General features: G+C 38.0%; 1 non-coding gene across 1 annotated transcript; it reads right to left on the reverse strand.

Annotated features, from left to right (window-relative positions):
• Window positions 1-732: 732 nt before the first annotated feature.
• On the reverse strand, window positions 733-804 carry TRNAE-CUC. The gene has a single exon. It is a non-coding gene; the product is annotated as a tRNA-Glu (tRNA).
• Window positions 805-6,214: the final 5,410 nt, after the last annotated feature.

Here is a 6,214-nt window from a genome sequence, read left to right on the forward strand (position 1 = left end):
CTTAATATGTCACAAGTCTGTTTCCTCACTGGAAATTCTGATAACTTTTTGGAAATATATTTTAGGCAAGTATATCTAGCCATTTAGATTGTTCTGTGACCACATCACAGCTGATCAACTCATCATGGTTATATGTCCATCCCTATCACACTCCTTTGGGATAGAGAAGCCACATCTTTTACCAACAAAGCCGATTACTTTGAAGAAACAAAGGGCCAAATCTAAGGAAAGACTTTCAGTTAGTAAAGTAGGCTTAAAAATATAGGAATCCATGTGTATAATGGTGCTTCAGAATACTAACTCATGAATACTAACTGTTTTATCATAGAATCACAGAATGTATTGGTCTGGAAGGGAGCTCTGAAGGCCATCTAATCCAAACACCTTACAATAAATAAGCCAGGACATCTCTAGCTAGGTCAGTTTGCTCAGGGCCCTATTAAGCCTGACCTTGAATGTCTCCAGGGATGAGGCCTTCTCCACCTCTTTGGGTAACTTGTTCACTGATCAACCACCCTCACATTAAAGAACTTTTTCCTATTGTCTAACCTAAATTTCACCTTTTCTAGCTTGAAACCTTCACCACTTGTCCTGTTATTACAAACCCTTGAGAACAGATCTTCCCCTGCCTTCTTATAGACAAGTACTGGGAGGTCTATCACTATAAGCTTCCCCCAGAGCCTTCACTTCAGGCTGAATAACCCCAGCTCTCTCAGCCTGTCAAAATTCAGTTTCCCTGGCCGGGAATTGAACCCGGGCTGTGATGGTGAGAGCGCCAAATCCTAACCACTAGACCAGCAGGGATCTATCCTAATTTGTTACATAAATTTTTTACATCGAACTGAGTGAAATTCTCAAGTGGTCATAGTTGTACACATACCCAGACCAAGACTGGCTTAAGAAACCAGTCTCATTAGACTTTATACACTTAATGGCACTGTGTGGAAATTCCCAAGGGACCAAATTCATCTAACACACTCATGGATCACTGCTCATCCCACCTAGTACAGCTGGTCTTGCTCTCCACACAGCATAATGATGCACCTTTGACAAGAAGGGAGCAAGGTGTCCAGCCAGGGAGTGAATGCCTCTTGCACCTGTGGGGAATTTGCTGAAGAAATTGGAATCTGACTTAAAGCAGGACAAGCTGAGAACTTGTGCTTCCCTTTCCTTTCAGCTAATTACACAGACTAATCTGAAAATAGAGCACCTCTGACTAGGTCTTTCAAATAACTGGTGCTAATATTTGTAGTTTTGACTGTCTTAAGGATTCTAGAGCTCAGCATTTATATAGGTTTCATGCAGAGAACACTTCAGTCCTTGACTGAGCTCTAGAACTGGGCAACAGCCCAGGTACACTACTGTCAAGCATTTCCTAGGGCTAGATACAGTAACATCAGTATGATCAGGGAAAGGACTTGGACATAGTCTCCCAAACTACTAACAAGTAGTGTCACACCTGGGTATGCTTGAACAAGGACAGTTAAAATACCAGTGCAGTGCTTTAAAAACCAAATAACTTCCCAGAACTTAACTGGAAGTGTTAAAAAATGAGTATGAACCTGCAGGCTTCTAAACAGAGAATTTCAAACCACAGCAATGGTACAACATCTTCTTCCCTTCATCTCAGAGAAATGAGATGGCTGTACTGACAAGTTGAGGTGAATTTCAGGTTTATTATCTTTTGCATGGACTTATGGCCATGTCATTTAAAGAGCTATCAATTTGAACTGAACTTAAATTTAGATATCTAGGTTATATACTCCATTGTGATATATATACTGCAGGCAGTATATACTGGACAGTCCTGCTGAAGCTAGTGCTGAAACTCCACATCCACCTCACTGATGACAAAAAGTGCAATGCATAATTTTTTTTAATCACTGTATCTGATGTAACCTTTAATTTTGCATGATCTAAATTTAACAATTTAAATTTGAACAGGGTGGTTTTAAACTCAGATGGCAGGGACAAACCCACTAAGAATAACCACAGCCTCATGAGTTATAGATCCTGTCTCTCAGGTTGAGAAGCAACTGGTACCCTGCCAAGTCCCCACCATTAAATTGCAACTGCAATGGGTCGGACTAAACAAACGAGCAAACAAAGAACAAAACCAAGAAAAAAAACATTTTGTATCAGAATTTATTGTGCTAATAGGTTACCGAAAGCCCACACTGAACATTTGGTTATTTAGATAAGCTTAAGCTATGTCAATCAACAAATGTCATGGATTTTCTTGATTTTGCAATGTGGAAAAAAAACTCTGTAGATTTACCACCTCTCATTCCTCTCAGCATTGTGCATTGTTCAGTGAACATGCTGCCTTGCACAAAATTACCTAAAAGGTGACCTTACAAGAACATTAAATCAAAATCTAAAGTCCACCTGACATGATTTAAACAATATTTTTTGAAGACAAATAGTAGCGTTCTCTTGTTTCTCTCTCCAAAACAAGATAGAAGCTGACCTTGACAATTACAGCCTACAGAAAACACTTCTGAAATTGGGAGCAGCTGGAATCAATGCAGTGCAAAGATAGGAGATATAGAAAGACGTGCCCTTCTCCACACACAGTGTGATTTGCATCATACCTTTCTTCATTTTTTTCAAATCACTCACGACCTGCAATACAACACGTGGACAGAACCACTGACATCCTTTCTCTTCACCTTGTAGTAATAGCTTTGTAAAGAAATCCAGTCTAAGAAAAGAAAATAGAAAGGGGATGCAAAGGCAGGCTTTTAAGTCCTTTTAGCGGGAAACTGAATGAACATAGCTGATTTATTATCCTTTTTAAAAAGGATTTTGGAAATTAAAAGAATGACCGTCATAAAAGATGAAAATTCCCTTCCTGTATTTAGATTTTTTTTATTTCTCTGTCCTTTTAGTTAACAGACATTTGTACTTTTAAAGGCAGCAATGAGTTTTAAAGGTTGCATCTCTACCAAAATATATGTAGATTAATGATTGTGTTAATTCTCATCTATGGCTGTGAGATGAAAAGTGGTGATACTTGTACTACAAGACACATGAGCTTTCTGAGAAATGTGCTAAGCACTGGGGGCTTTTACTGACACTAATTCTCACTGCATGACTATAGGAAATTACTGAAATAAAGATTTCCTGGAGGTTATGATTCAAAAAGAATGTAGTCTGATTTTCTCAGGTACAGAATGACTTCACAAACTTTTCAGAGGATTTGTTCTATTATTGTTTCCTGTTTTTACCTGCTGATGATAGATAACCCTTGGAGTGAAGTGGGTGGATGGACCAGAATATGCATTCAGAGACACAACAGAAGTGCTCCTGTCACAGCTGCTTCATTATCATTTTTATCTCTGAATCATCTGATGTCTGACATGTTCTAAGTGGAGCATCTCAGTGCTAAATGAAATGGGATTTTAGTAAGCATCATCACAAAATCAACATCTGTAACAATTCTCATAGTCATAGCAATCATTTCATAAGCAACTGCCAACATTTTTGTGTTAGCTGGGATCCTGTCACAGTCTTGCATTCAAATGAAAGCAAATAGCTGTGTGTATGTCTTCAGTCTGCAAGCTGTCACATAATGATTCATATCTCTGATGTTAATGAAATCTTCCTTCTAAAAAAAATTTTGATGACAGACTCTCAGTTGTCACCCTACCCTTCAAATAAAGCTCATGCAGTGTGTGTCATGCCACAAACACGACCTTAGGTATCATGGCATTATCTGAACTATGCAAAAAAGAAAAACAAAACCTGGACTGTAAGCAGAGATTCTACAGCCTTAAGTTGTACTATATTCCTTTATTAGATGAGATTCTCATGAACTTCACTGCAAGGCTTAGACACTGAGTCAGGTCTCAGTGCTGCTTTTGCTGTATTAGAAACCACGTAAAATATCTGAATCTCCATCTGATGGTTTCTGTTTCATTAACTCCTGTCATTTTTCCCTAAAAATAAAATTGCAGGCAGATATTTCTTAATGTGTATTTTACAATGTTACTTCTGTGATCAATTAAGTCCAGGGCTGAAAGGAGTAAGAGGGAGTGTAAACATTAATTTTGGTACCAAAACTAGTCTTGCCCGAGTGGTTGCTTAAGTTTGTGAATGCTTCATCTTTTGCTGATGTCCCACAGTTGTTTCACTCTGAGCTGTTACTGGGCAAACAGAGAATACATATTTCTTTAAAACTTGAGAATAAACTTCCAGTGTACTGAATACAAGTCTGCAGATATTCTTAGATTTTATTGACTGAGTCAACACATTAAACTAAAAAGAAGAAAACTGATGCTTACCCTTCTGTAGAAGAATGAACAATGCCAATGTTAAAATTCATTCTTTAGTAAGATACAGCATACTTCCTCACAGAACATGCAGTAAACAAAAAAAGATATTTAATGCCAAACAAGGAGTTTAAGACCAAAAAGTTTATTGCATATGCTACCTCAAACTTCAGCAACTTTATGCTTTGTGATGCAAAAAGAAACAAAAAGAATCAAACAACTTTTAGAAGTATCATTAATTCTTAACATTAGCTTTTACAATAGGGGAATAGAAAGAAAGAGAAGGTTCCCTATAACAATCTGATCCATAATGGTATGAAGCAAAATATTAAAATAATGGCAGATAACTGTTATGCTCTAAGGGAGATCATGGAGAACAGAAAGGGCTGGTTCACTAAAAATAAGTTCTAACTAGCAGATTAAGACTTTTGTTGAGAAGAGGAGAGAAGACAAGGCACGAGACCTGTAACTTCCCAAAGATACGTTGTTTCTTCAGGTCAAAATAAACGTAAAAACTGGACATATACAGCAGGAGAGCAAGGCAGGCAAACAACACAAACTATCATTCAGGCTGCTATTCAAATGAAAAAGATTTAGTCTTAAAAAAGAGTAGTTGGAAACTAGTGTAATAAAAGCAGAAATTCTTGTATGAGAAAAGGTTAAATAGGCATATGAGTGAACAAGGAAGGAAGGACAGTAGACGGCAATAAAAGGAGGGTGAAAAAAGTGGCTAAGAAACTAGCCTCATTTGAATCTCTTCTACAAGAAAAAAGGTGTGATTTGACAGGATAGCAAGGTTTTCCTGCTTGTATGTGACAGAATGGCTGACGTCTGTAGTCAGGAAGTTGAGGTCATTGGGAATAGGTAGCACATGAGGCTCTGGGGAGCCTGATCTAGTGGGAGGTGTCCCTGCTCATGGCAGAGGGGTTGGAACTGGGTGATCCTTGTGGTCCCTTCCAACCCTGACAGATTCTGATCTGTTTTAGCAGAGGACTTTAGAGCCCTAATAGCTCAATGGTTGGACTTGATGATCTTGAAGGTCCCTTCCAACCTAAATGATTCTATGATTCTATGATTCTAAGTGTCTGAGTCCACCACAGTACCTTCTACACCTTTCTACATGATGTAATGATGTGAAAGTATTCGTGGAAAACACTTCTGGTGAATCACTAGACTGTTGAAAGATGACCACTGTCCTGAGAAAAGACAAGGACATACCACACAAAAAGGTGTCCCTGCTGGCTAGCCTCCTAGAAGAGTGAGTCAGTTGGATCATTAATTTTGTGACAGTCGTATCTGAAAAGCCAAAACATCCATGGGGGGCATAAGCCTATACAAACCCAACTGTCTTCAAATATAAAGGAAACAAGAGGTTAAAATTTATCAGGAGCAAGAAAATAATCTGCAAATCTATGACAAAATCGTTTTCTTCTTTTATTTGAGAGAACATCTCCACTGCATCCATTCCTGCCTCCATGACTCTCACATGGGGCAGTAGTCATTATTACAGCCATTAGTAAACTTGTTAAATGCCAGAGAGGTAGGAAATAACTGTTTGTTATTATAACTGTTTCACCTGGATGTGAAAGCTGGTGCTGTTAGATGCCTGCTTTCTTATGGGTACAAATGAATAACCATCTGCAGAAGCTAAAGGGTCCAGTGAAGATTGTAATAGACAGCAATAATGAGAATAGAAACTTCTAAATACTTAATCTTATTCATAGACAATTTATATCTATCTGTTCTTGTTCTGGTGTTGTCCCTTAGCTTAAATTGTTCTTATTACTGTTCATTGCTCTTTCTCCCTTTCTACCTTCTAAATAAAAGGGCTGTGTTATCCTATATGTAATGATGCAAACTATTAGAAAATGAAAATTATGCTTAAAAATAATGACAATGTTTTAAACTTGTTCAGCGGTCATTGAACTTGTTCATCTGCT

The sequence above is a fragment of the Merops nubicus genome, unplaced genomic scaffold (assembly GCF_000691845.1).
Source record: "Merops nubicus isolate BGI_N331 unplaced genomic scaffold, ASM69184v1 scaffold3772, whole genome shotgun sequence".
In the NCBI taxonomy this organism is placed as follows: Eukaryota; Metazoa; Chordata; class Aves; order Coraciiformes; family Meropidae; genus Merops; species Merops nubicus.